Source organism: Haliotis cracherodii, unplaced genomic scaffold (assembly GCF_022045235.1).
Source record: "Haliotis cracherodii isolate W230 unplaced genomic scaffold, xgHalCrac1.p SCAF_6, whole genome shotgun sequence".
Taxonomy (NCBI): Eukaryota; Metazoa; Mollusca; class Gastropoda; order Lepetellida; family Haliotidae; genus Haliotis; species Haliotis cracherodii.
This window is the reverse complement of record NW_027266319.1, coordinates 69399811-69411970: the sequence shown is the minus strand read 5'-3', so window position 1 is coordinate 69411970 and position 12160 is coordinate 69399811. Positions and strand designations below refer to the sequence as shown.

The following is a 12160-nucleotide window of genomic DNA, read 5'->3' as shown; positions in this document are numbered from 1 at the left end:
TTCGGTAAAACTATGGAGAATCTAAGGAAGCGTGTTGATGTTAAATTAGTCAGATCTAATGAGGAAGAAAGACTCAGGAAACTTATAGCCAGTCCGGCTTTTAACAGAAGCAAGATATTCGATAACGACTTAGCCGCGTTGCATATGCAGAAGAGTAATATAAAATTCAACAGACCGGTGTACGTCGGTATGAGTATTCTCGACTTGTCAAAACACTTAATGTATGACTTTTATTACAACGAACTTAAGAAGCAATACGGCGATAGATGCGAGGTGTTATATACCGACACAGATTCTTTGTTGATGGAAATACAAACCGAGGATGTGTATAAAGATATGGCAGAAAAAATAGATATGTACGACACGAGCGATTACCCAAAAGATAATCCACTGCACAGCGTAGTAAATAAAAAGGTGTTAGGTAAGATGAAGGATGAATGTGCTGGGACTCCTATAGCGGAGTATGTAGGATTAAGACCTAAGATGTATTCTATAAAAAAGTCCGATAATGGAGAGATAAGAAAAGCCAAGGGTGTTAAGAAGTATGTTGTAAAAAAGCATATCAAACAAGAACAGTATAAAGAATCATTATTCAATGGTAGAACGTTCAAACACGAGATGAACTCTTTAAGAAGTTACGATCATAGGATTTATGGATTAAGAATGAACAAGACATCATTATCCCCCTTAGATACAAAGAGATGGATTGATAATGATTGTGTAACTACCTATGCTTATGGTTATGGTGGTAATACCGTACCGTCGGGAACTATGAACAACTCTTCTCGTACAAATGCCCTACCCGGTCCATCTTGAAGATAATAAAGAATAGGCTCTCCTTCTTTCATAACCAATCGACTAATGTTATACGTCTTGAGGGACCATATGGGATCGGTTGCGCGACGTAGGCCTCCCTCGAGTTCACCTGCCTGGTATAAATATCTTACCCTTACTCTATCCGGAAGTTTTCGTTCTTTGCCTCTCCTCGGTGCTGAAGATTCGGAAGTCATGGATTTCATTTTAATCGCATCGGATGGTTTCTTCCCTATTAATCTCGTTACTTCATTCTTCAGCGCTGATACAACTGCTGATAATCGTGTCACCCATTCGGTTGATCTCAATCGCTCGGATTTCATTTCGATCCCATACTGATAGCCAAACAAACGTTCCGCTAGAGTCCGGTTAAATCTTTCAACAATGGCTTGACTGCGGTGGGCCTCTCTTTCACCACGGACGATTTTGACGTTGTGCTTTGTTAAAAGTTTAGTTACCGATCCCATAAACTCTCGACCGGGATCTACTTGAAATAGCTTAGGCCATTTTAGCGGTCCGCGTTTATATATGCGACTCAGTGCATTAGCTACTTCTGTTGAATCTTTCGAGGTTAATGGCTCAGCCTCTTTGTATCGACTAGCCACATCCACTACTGTTAAAGCGTATTTATACGTTTTGCGTTTTACCTTATCGTGAGGAAGAAACAAGAGGTCAGCCTGATGAACTTCATTCGTCGTACAAATATCAAACTTCTTCCTCGGTATATAACGCGGTGCCGGTAAATATATTTGCCACAACGCTTGTTTCTTTAACCAATCCTTGGCCACATCTTTAGATACCTTAGCCGCGGTGGCTAATTTTTTTATTGCTCCTACACCTTTCCAATATCCTCGTGGGCTATAGTAAATTTTATTCATTATTAATTAATATTGATGTTTCGTTTAATACAAATCATGACTATCGTTGAAACGCATAGTCATTTACACATAAAAAATGCTACCTGTAGTAGCAGTATAGGTATATGAATCCTGCTCCAGTGGAAGTGGTCCAGAACCCCCATTACCTATAAAAATTTATATCATAGACTCCAGGTGGTGGTCAATTTAACTTAATCTCATGACTATCGTTGAATCGCATAATCATTTTGGCATAAAAAATTCCCCCTGTAGTAGCAGTATAGGTATATGAATCCTGCTCCAGTGGTAGTGGTCCAGAACCCCTATTACCTATACTACTTCCCCAGGTGTGATATCAACCCAGGCCCACACACCTGGTAGGTTTACATGTCGTTTACATGTTGTCGTTTACATATCGTTTACAGGTCATTATCTAGAGTAAGTATTTGATCATATATCAAGACAGAATTCGTTTCTAATTAACATGTACATAAATATATTTTACCCAGTGCATTAACAACAATACTATGTACTGCATCTCACCAATAATACTAGTATGCATATGAATTGTATGTATATATCTGTGTTTATGATATGTGTATTGTTTTATATGTGCTCTATTGTATACCTGATTGTTTCAGGGTGGTTTTTCTTTAAAATCACATTCGCATTTCTGCAAATAAATATTGGCCATTGAAGAACACCGTAGTGTCTGTGGTCTGTGGGCATCGGACCCAGTCCTGCTACACCAGACAATGTCAATTTTCTAACTTTTGTTTGTTTAGACACGTCGACAACATCAACATCATCAACAACAAAAACAACGAAAACAACAACAACAACAACAACAACAGCAAAAGGTGACTCACCATCTGGTAAGTACTGACAACAGCCCATGGTTCACAGGAAGTACAGGAAGTAGCGACCAGCTCATGTTTTTTGTTTTGTTTTGTTTGTTGTTTAACGCCGCACTCAGCAATATTCCAACTATATGACGGCGGTCTGTAAATAATCGATTCTGGACCAGTCAATCCAGTGATTGACAACATGAGCATCGATCCACGCAATTGGGATCGATGACATGCATCAACCAAGTCAGCGAGTCTGACCACCCGATCTCGTTAGTCGCCTTTTACGGCAAGCATAGTCGCCTTTTACGGCAAGCATGGGTTGCTGAAGACCTATTCTGACCCGGATCCCCAGCCCGTGTGTGTGAGTGAACGCCTCTACCGACCCCACGTGTATACGCAATGTGCTCGTCACTCCAGGTGGCATATTCCCGAGGCAAGAGAGTTAACTGACTATGAAAGTCCAGTTTCCACCCTTGCCGAACTTGGTTGGTATCATGGAGTTACATTTTGGCAGGATTGACGAGTCTATGCATAGTCCAATCAAAATCGCGCAACAAAATCGAAATCTTGTCGGTAAACTGTGGTGCCGATTTTGGTCGATTGCTGGATTTGAAAAGCATGTACACACATATTTTTCAAATCTTTTCATGTTATTAATGAAGGTGCTCATGTGAGTTGATGCACTTCGCGATGCAAGACTCGTTATATCACAACATAGATCTTGATTATCGATCAGATCGTCCTGACCGGGCGCCACCATTTTGTTTGAAGCAAATGCAAGTGACACGAGAGGTGGAATCTGATTGGTCCACAGGAGAGGCATAGAAGGGACATAACTCGTTATAGCCACTGGTGGCGCTAAGATCAAGCCAAGGAATTCCAGCCTTGTTCGGCAAGGGTGGAAACTGGACTTTTAAAGTCAGTAAACTCACTTGCCTCGGGTAAATGTCAAGGGGACAATAACCATAGGGTATATACCCGTATTTATCATGCTCTCGAGTAGTTCTGGCCGAAATCAGTATGGTGAAGGTGCAATTGGAAAAGAAAGGACGAACAAGATCATAATATTTGTAGAATATCGATTCCAATGAAATGTTGTTTTGCCCAGTGGCTCAGCACTGGTTGGACAACCGAAGCGGCCGACCTGCTTCGTGATTGTGACAAACGTGGGAATGTTGACAAAATGATCGTATGAGAGTGAGTATCGTTTTAGGCCGCTTTAAGCAATATTCCAGCAATATCACGGCGGGGGACACCAGAAATAGGCTTCACACATTGTACCCATTCGAACCCGGGTGTTTGGTGTGACTAGTGAACGCTTTGACCACAATACTATACTAATTGGAAAGACGTCAAGCAAAGAAATATCAAAATTATACATAGTGCTATATTGAGTAAAATGTTAACTTGTTCGTTTCATCGTCTGTGATATTGAAATCATAATTAAAACTGTAAAAGATCGAGTATGCTTCATGCTCGAGAATTACACATTATTTACAGTAATACTATGTAGATCGTATATGCTTTAGACCCCCGGGCTCCGTCGTACAAAACAACCTTAGCGCTACGATTGTCGTAAGTCTATGTTAAGGTATGGGAGTTACAATCACAATAGCGCTAAGATCGCTTTGTACAATGGTGCCCAGACTGTCGTTAATGATCTTAACGCTAAGGTGATCGTTAGACCCATACCTTAAGATTGACTTAGGACAGTCGTTGCACTAAGGTTGTGTTGTAGAGCGGCATCCAGGTCAGTGTGTCGCTATCAGTCCTGGTGTGTCTGACAGCCACAATGCACGTGACCATGATGAATACGAGCTAATCTACAATAATACTATATGACCAGACAATGTCAATTTTCCAACTTTTGTTTGCTTAGACACGTCGACAACATCAACATCATCAACAACAACAGCAAAAGGTGGCCCAACATCTGGTGAGTACTGACAACAGCCCATGGTTCACAGGAGGTACATGAAGTAGCGACCAGCCCATGTTTTTTGTTTTGTTTTGTTTGTTGTTTAACGCTGCACTCAGCAATATTCCAGCTATATGACGGCGGTCTGTAAATAATCGATTCTGAACCAGACAATCCAGTGATTGACAACATGAGCATCGATCCACGCAATTTGATCATGCAACATGCATCAACCATGTCAGCGAGCGTGACCACCGGATCTTGTTCGTCGCCTTTTACGGCAAGCATGGGTTGCTGAAGACCTATTCTAACCCGGATCCCCAGCCCGTGTGTGTGAGTGAACGCCTCTACCGACCCCACGTGTATACGCAATGTGCTCGTCACTCCAGGTGGCATATTCCCGAGGCAAGAGAGTTAACTGACTATGAAAGTCCAGTTTCCACCCTTGCCGAACTTGGCTGGTATTATGGAATTACATTTTGGCTGGACTGACGAGTCTGTGCATAGTCCAATCAAAATCGCGCAACAAAATCGAAATCTTGTCGTTAAACTGTGGTGCCGATTTTGGTCGATTGCAGGATTTGAAAAGCATGTGCACACATATTTTTCAAATCTTTTCATGTTATTAATGAAGGTGCTCATGTGAGTTGATGCACTTCGCGACGCGACGTCACTGACAAAGTGAAGTTAATTCCTTAATAAATAAAATAAAATAAGCTCTACCTGCCTCCACTGACAGAATATTGAGATATACCCGTTCTGGAGCCTGTCCATTATCCCGGTAGAATGTGGTTTAGATTACAAAATTGACAGAGGACGATTATTGTGATCGAAAATAAGGAACAACTTACGTCTTGCACAGCTGATGGCGCCGGAACGACAAAGACGATGGCAGCCATCACGGTACCAGGTGGCGGATCTCAAGATAGGAGTCAGGAACCTGCTGTCTCCCTCGGTAAAACATTTACAGATATGACCGATCACATTCACCGATATTCCTTCTGCTTCTCAGCAACTTTTAATTGGAAAGACGTCAAGCTATTATACATAGCGTTATATTGAGTAAAATGTGAACTTGTAAAAGATCGGGTATGCTTCATGCTCGAGGGGTGGATGTGTGTGTGTGGGGGGGGGGGGGGGGGGGGCGGGGGGGGGCACGAGTGGCCCAGTCGTCTAAGGCGCCGCAATTCGCCGTACAGAGTTGCGTCCCTTGGGCACGCCAGAAACCTATGATTGTGGGTTCGAATCCCGGTTCACCCTGATTATGTTTCTAGGTTTGTCAGCACCATACCCGTGCTCGTGGGTTTCACCGAAGTTTTTGTTTGTTTGTTTGTTGTTTAACGCCGCACTCAGCAATATTCCAGCTATATGACGGCGGTCTGTAAAATAATCGAGTCTGGACCAGACAATCCAGAGATTGACATCATGAGCATCAATCCACGCAATTGGGATCTATGACATGTATCAACCAAGTCAGCGAGCCTGACCACCCGATCCCGTTAGTCCCCTCTTATGACAAGTATAGTCGCCTTTTACGGGAAGCATGGGTTGCTGAAGACCTATTCTACCCCGGAATCTTCACCGAAGTGGTAAACGTCAAAGACCTGCATCACTTCGGGCTTTCCTCCCACCTTAAGCTGACACGCCGTGATGTAACTGGAATACTGTTAAAGGCGAGGTTAAACCCAACTCAATCACTCACTCATGCTTGAGGGTAAAACGTAACTGGAATATTTTTTGTCATTATCTTACGGGTCACGAGCCATGATGGTTGAGAGTGCCACAGGTGTTTATTTTTAATAAATGTATCACTTATAAAGTCGCAAGGTTCAAGGGTAGATTTCAAAGTCATTATACATAGGCAGCAGAATAAATACCGTGGGATGTCCATCTGCAATATGTGTGTGTATGTCTTGTGTCATGACGTCATGGTTCGTGTCTTGACGCCATGTCCTCTGTGGTGTACAATGCTGTCATGACGTCATGTCCTCTGTCTGTAGTATACAACGCTGTCTTGACGTCATGTCCTCTGTCTGTAGTATACAATGCTGCAGTGACATCATGCTGTGCACTTATAATACAGTTGTGTGGGCATTTTGTTGTTTAAAAAAAAATGCACATGTATTTGGAAATTACATCACAAGCATCCCAAAGGAATTGCATACCTTTGCCTTGATTATATCGGGAATGTTGTACAGGAACTTTGACACACAAGTAGTATATACACCGATGTATGTTGTCCAGGTGCCATAGCTGGAGTTGTGTGCGGTGTCCTCTTGGGTTTCGCTGTCGTCGTGGTTGCCGTCGTCCTGTTGGTACTCAAACTGTGAGTGGCAAAACTTCACATGTTTTTGGAAAATTTGAATTCAGAGGGGTGTCTGTGGGTAGGAAAGAGCTCTGGGTTGGGGTGGGGCTAGAACAGAGGGTCCGTGTGGGGGTGGGGTTAGAATAGTGAGTCTGTGTGGGGTGGGTTTAGAATAGTGAGTCTGTGTGCGGGTTTGGGTGTCGTTTGGGAATGAGTTTTGTGTTTTTAGTCGAAAACGAAAGCCTGTCACTGCGCCTTCAATGGAGAAGTCTGTGAACGCACCTCCAATGACAATATCGTTGCCACCGCCGTCTGTATTGTGAGTCTGTGTTGGGGTGGGTTTATAATTGTGAGTCTGTGTGGGGTTAGAATAGGGCGTATGTGTGGGGGTGGGGTTAGAATAGTGAGTCTGTGTGGGGGTGGGGTTAGAACGAGTGCGCCTGTGTGGTGTGGGGTTAGAATAGGGGGTCTGTGTGGGGGTGGGGTTAGAAAAGTGCGTCTGTGTGGGGGTGGGGTTAGAATATGGTGTGTCTGTGTAGGGGTGGGGTTAGAATAGGGGGCCTGTGTAATAGTGTGTGTGTGGGGGGGGGGGGGGGGGGTAGAATAGTGAGTCTGTGTGGGGGTGGGGTTAGAATAGTGAGTCTGTGGGGCTGGGGTGGAGTTAGAATAGTGAGTCTGTGTGGGGGTTGGGTTAGAATAGTGTGTGGGGGGATGGGGTTAGAATAGGGGGTTTGTGTTGGGGTGGGGTTAGAATAGTGTGTGTGTATGGGGGGTAGATTAGTGAGTCTGCGGGGGTGGGGTGGTGTTAGAATAGTGAGTCTGTGTGTGGGGGGGTGTGGGGGTGTAGAATAGTGAATCTGTGTGGGGGTTGGGTTAGAATAGTGAGACTGTGTGGAGGTGGGGTTAGAATATAGTGTGTCTGTGTGAGGTTGGGGTTAGAATAGTGAGTCTGTGTTGGGGTGGGGTTAGAATATAGTGTGTCTGTGTGGGGGTGGGGTTAGAATAGTAAATCTGGGTGGGGGTGGGGTTAGAATAGTGTGGGGGTGTGTGGGGGGAGGGGTTAGAATATTGAGTCTGTGGGGGTGTGGTGGGGTTAGAATAGTGGGTCTGTGTGGGATGGGGTTAGAATAGTGAGTCTGTGGGGGTGTGGTGGGGTTAGAATAGTGAGTCTGTGGGGGTGGGGTGGGGTTAGAATAGGGGGTCTGTGTGGGAATGGGGTTTGAATAGTGGGTATGTGTGGGGGTGGTGTTATAATAGTGAGTCTTTGCATGGGTTATGGCTAGAACTGTGTGTCTGTGGGGGTGGGAGGAGGTATGACAAGAGTTGTCTGAACACGCGTGGGGACAGGGCAGCGGGTTTGGGGTGTCGTATGGGAATGACTAACTCATTTTGAATTTTGTGTTTTTAGTCGAAAACGAAAGCATGTCACTGCGCCTGCAAAGGAGAAGCCTGTGAACGCACCTCAAATTACGAAGCCACCGCCGCCAGCCACGTCACCTAGTTCGAGCCCATACGCGACTACTACATCGATCACGAATTCGTATGAACATGTCTACTTGGGTGTGTCGAACACAGATGACACAGCTGGACAAGTGTACCACAGTGTCGAACCAGAGTATGCCGAAATCACTGACCCCTATTACTTACAACCCGTCCACAGCCCAAAAAGTAACGTGTAGCCAGCCACACGTAAGACAGTTACATGTAACCAGTCACACATTAGACAGTTACATGTAACCAGTCACACATTAGACAGTTACATGTAACCAGCCACACATTAGACAGTTACATGTAACCAACCACACATCAGACAGTTACATGTAACCAACCACACATCAGACAGTCACATATAACCAGCAACACATTAGACAGTTACATGTAACCAGCCACACATCAGACTGTTGCATGTAACCAGTCACACGTCAGAAAGTTACATGTAACCAGCCACACATTAGACAGTTACATGTAAACAGCCACACATCAGACTGTTACATGTAACAAGCAACACATCAAACAGTAAAATGTAACCAGCCATACATCTGTCAGTTACATGTAACAGCCACACATCAGAACGTTACATGTAACTAGCCACACATCAGAACGTTACATGTAACCAACCACACATCAGAATGTTACATGTAACCAGCCACACATCAGAATGTTACATGTAACCAGCCACACATCAGAACGTTACATGTAACTAGCCACACATCAGAACGTTACATGTAACCAGCCACACATCAGAATGTTACATGTAACCAGCCACACATCAGACAGTTACATGTAACCAGCCACACATCAGACAGTTACATGTAACCAGGCACACATCAGACAGTTACATGTAACCAGCCATACATCTGTCAGTTACATGTAACCAGCCACACATCAGAACGTTACATGTAACCAGCCACACATCAGAATGTTGCATGTAACTAGCCACACATCAGAATGTTACATGTAACCAGCCACACATCAGACAGTCACATGTAACCAGCCACACATCAGACTGTCACATGTAACCAGCAACACATCAGACAGTCACATGTAACCAGCAACACATTAGACAGTTACATGTAACCAGCCACACATCAGACAGTCACATGTAACCAGCCACACATCAGACAGTTATATGTAACCAGCCACACATCAGACAGTCACATGTAACCAGCCACACATCAGACAGTTATATGTAACCAGCCACACATCAGACAGTCACATGTAACCAGCCACACATTAGACAGTCACATGTAACCAGCCACACATTAGACAGTTACATGTAACCAGCCACACATCAGACAGTCACATCTAACCAGCCACATATTAGACAGTTACATGTAACCAGCCACACATCAGAACGTTACATGTAACCAGCCACACATTAGACAGTCACATGTAACCAGCCACACATTAGACAGTTACATTTAACCAGCCACACATCAGACAGTCACATGTAACCAGCCACACATTAGACAGTCACATGTAACCAGCCACACATTAGACAGTCACATGTAACCAGCCACACATTAGACAGTTACATGTAACCAGCCACACATTAGACAGTCACATGTAACCAGCCACACATCAGAACGTTACATGTAACCAGCCACACATCAGAACGTTACATGTAACCAACCACACATCAGACAGTCCCATGTAACCAGCCACACATCAGACAGTTACATGTAACCAGCCACACATCAGAACGTTACATGTAACCAGCCACACATCAGAACGTTACATGTAACCAGCAACACATTAGACAGTTACATGTAACAAGCAACACATCAGACAGTCACATGTAACCAGCCACTCATCAGACAGTCACATGTAACCAGCAACACATTAGACTGTTACATGTAACCAGCCACACATCAGAACGTTACATGTAACCAGCAGCACATCAGACAGTTACATGTAACCAGCCATACATCAAACAGTTACATGTAACCAGCCACACATCAGACAGTTACATGTAACAGACACACATCAGACAGTCACATGTAACCAGCCACACATCAGACAGTCACATGTAACCAGCCACACATCAGACAGTCACATGTAACCAGCAACACATTAGACAGTTACATGTAACTAGCCACACATCAGAACGTTACATGTAACTAGCCAGACATCAGAACGTTACATGTAACCAGCCACACATCAGAACGTTACATGTAACCAGACACACATCAGAACGTTACATGTAACCAGTCACACATCAGAATGTTACATGTAACCAGCCACACATCTGTCAGTTACATGTAACCAGGCACACATCAGACAGTCACATGTAACCAGCCACACATCAGACAGTTGCATGTAACCAGCAACACATCAGACAGTTGCATGTAACCAGCAACACATCAGACTGTTACATGTAACCAGCCACACATCAGACAGTTACATGTAACCAGCCACACATCAGAACGTTACATGTAACCAGCCACACATCAGAACGTTACATGTAACCAGCAACACATTAGACAGTTACATGTAACAAGCAACACATCAGACAGTCACATGTAACCAGCCACTCATCAGACAGTCACATGTAACCAGCAACACATTAGACTGTTACATGTAACCAGCCACACATCAGAACGTTACATGTAACCAGCAGCACATCAGACAGTTACATGTAACCAGCCATACATCAAACAGTTACATGTAACCAGCCACACATCAGACAGTTACATGTAACAGACACACATCAGACAGTCACATGTAACCAGCCACACATCAGACAGTCACATGTAACCAGCCACACATCAGACAGTCACATGTAACCAGCAACACATTAGACAGTTACATGTAACTAGCCACACATCAGAACGTTACATGTAACTAGCCACACATCAGAACGTTACATGTAACCAGCCACACATCAGAACGTTACATGTAACCAGACACACATCAGAACGTTACATGTAACCAGTCACACATCAGAATGTTACATGTAACCAGCCACACATCAGACAGTTACATGTCACCAGCCACACATCAGACTGTCACATGTAACCAGCAACACATTAGACAGTTACATGTAACCAGCCACACATCAGAACGTTACATGTAACTAGCCACACATCAGAACGTTACATGTAACCAGTCACACATCAGAATGTTACATGTAACCAGCCACACATCAGAATGTTACATGTAACCAGCCACACATTAGACAGTTACATGTAACCAGCCACACATCAGACAGTTGCATGTCACCAGCAACACATCAGACAGTCACATGTAACCAGCCACACATCAGACAGTTACATGTCACCAGCCACACATCAGACAGTTACATGTCACCAGCCACACATCAGACAGTCACATGTAACCAGCCACACATTAGACAGTCACATGTAACCAGCCACACATCAGACAGTTACATGTAACCAGCCACACATCAGACAGTTACATGTAACCAGCCACACATCAGACAGTCACATGTAACCAGCCACACATTAGACAGTCACATGTAACCAGCCACACATCAGACAGTTACATGTAACCAGCCACACATCAGACAGTCACATGTAACCAGCCACACATCAGACAGTCACATTTAACCAGCCACACATCAGACAGTCACATGTAACCCGCCATACATCTGTCAGTTACATGTAACCAGCCACACATCAGAACGTTACATGTAACCAGCCATACATCTGTCAGTTACATGTAACCAGGCACACATCAGACAGTCACATGTAACCAGCCACACATCAGACAGTTGCATGTAACCAGCAACACATCAGACAGTTGCATGTAACCAGCAACACATCAGACTGTTACATGTAACCAGCCACACATCAGACAGTTACATGTAACCAGCCACACATCAGAAAGTTGCATGTAACCAGCCACACATCAGACAGTTACATGTAACCAGCAACACATCAGACAGTTGCATGTA

At 44.1% G+C, this 12160-nt stretch overlaps 1 pseudogene; it reads left to right on the top strand.

Moving 5' to 3' along the window:
• LOC139445405 (uncharacterized) overlaps positions 1 to 10310 on the top strand; it is a 48389-nt pseudogene extending 38079 nt beyond the window's left edge.
• The last annotated feature ends 1850 nt before the right edge of the window (positions 10311 to 12160 follow it).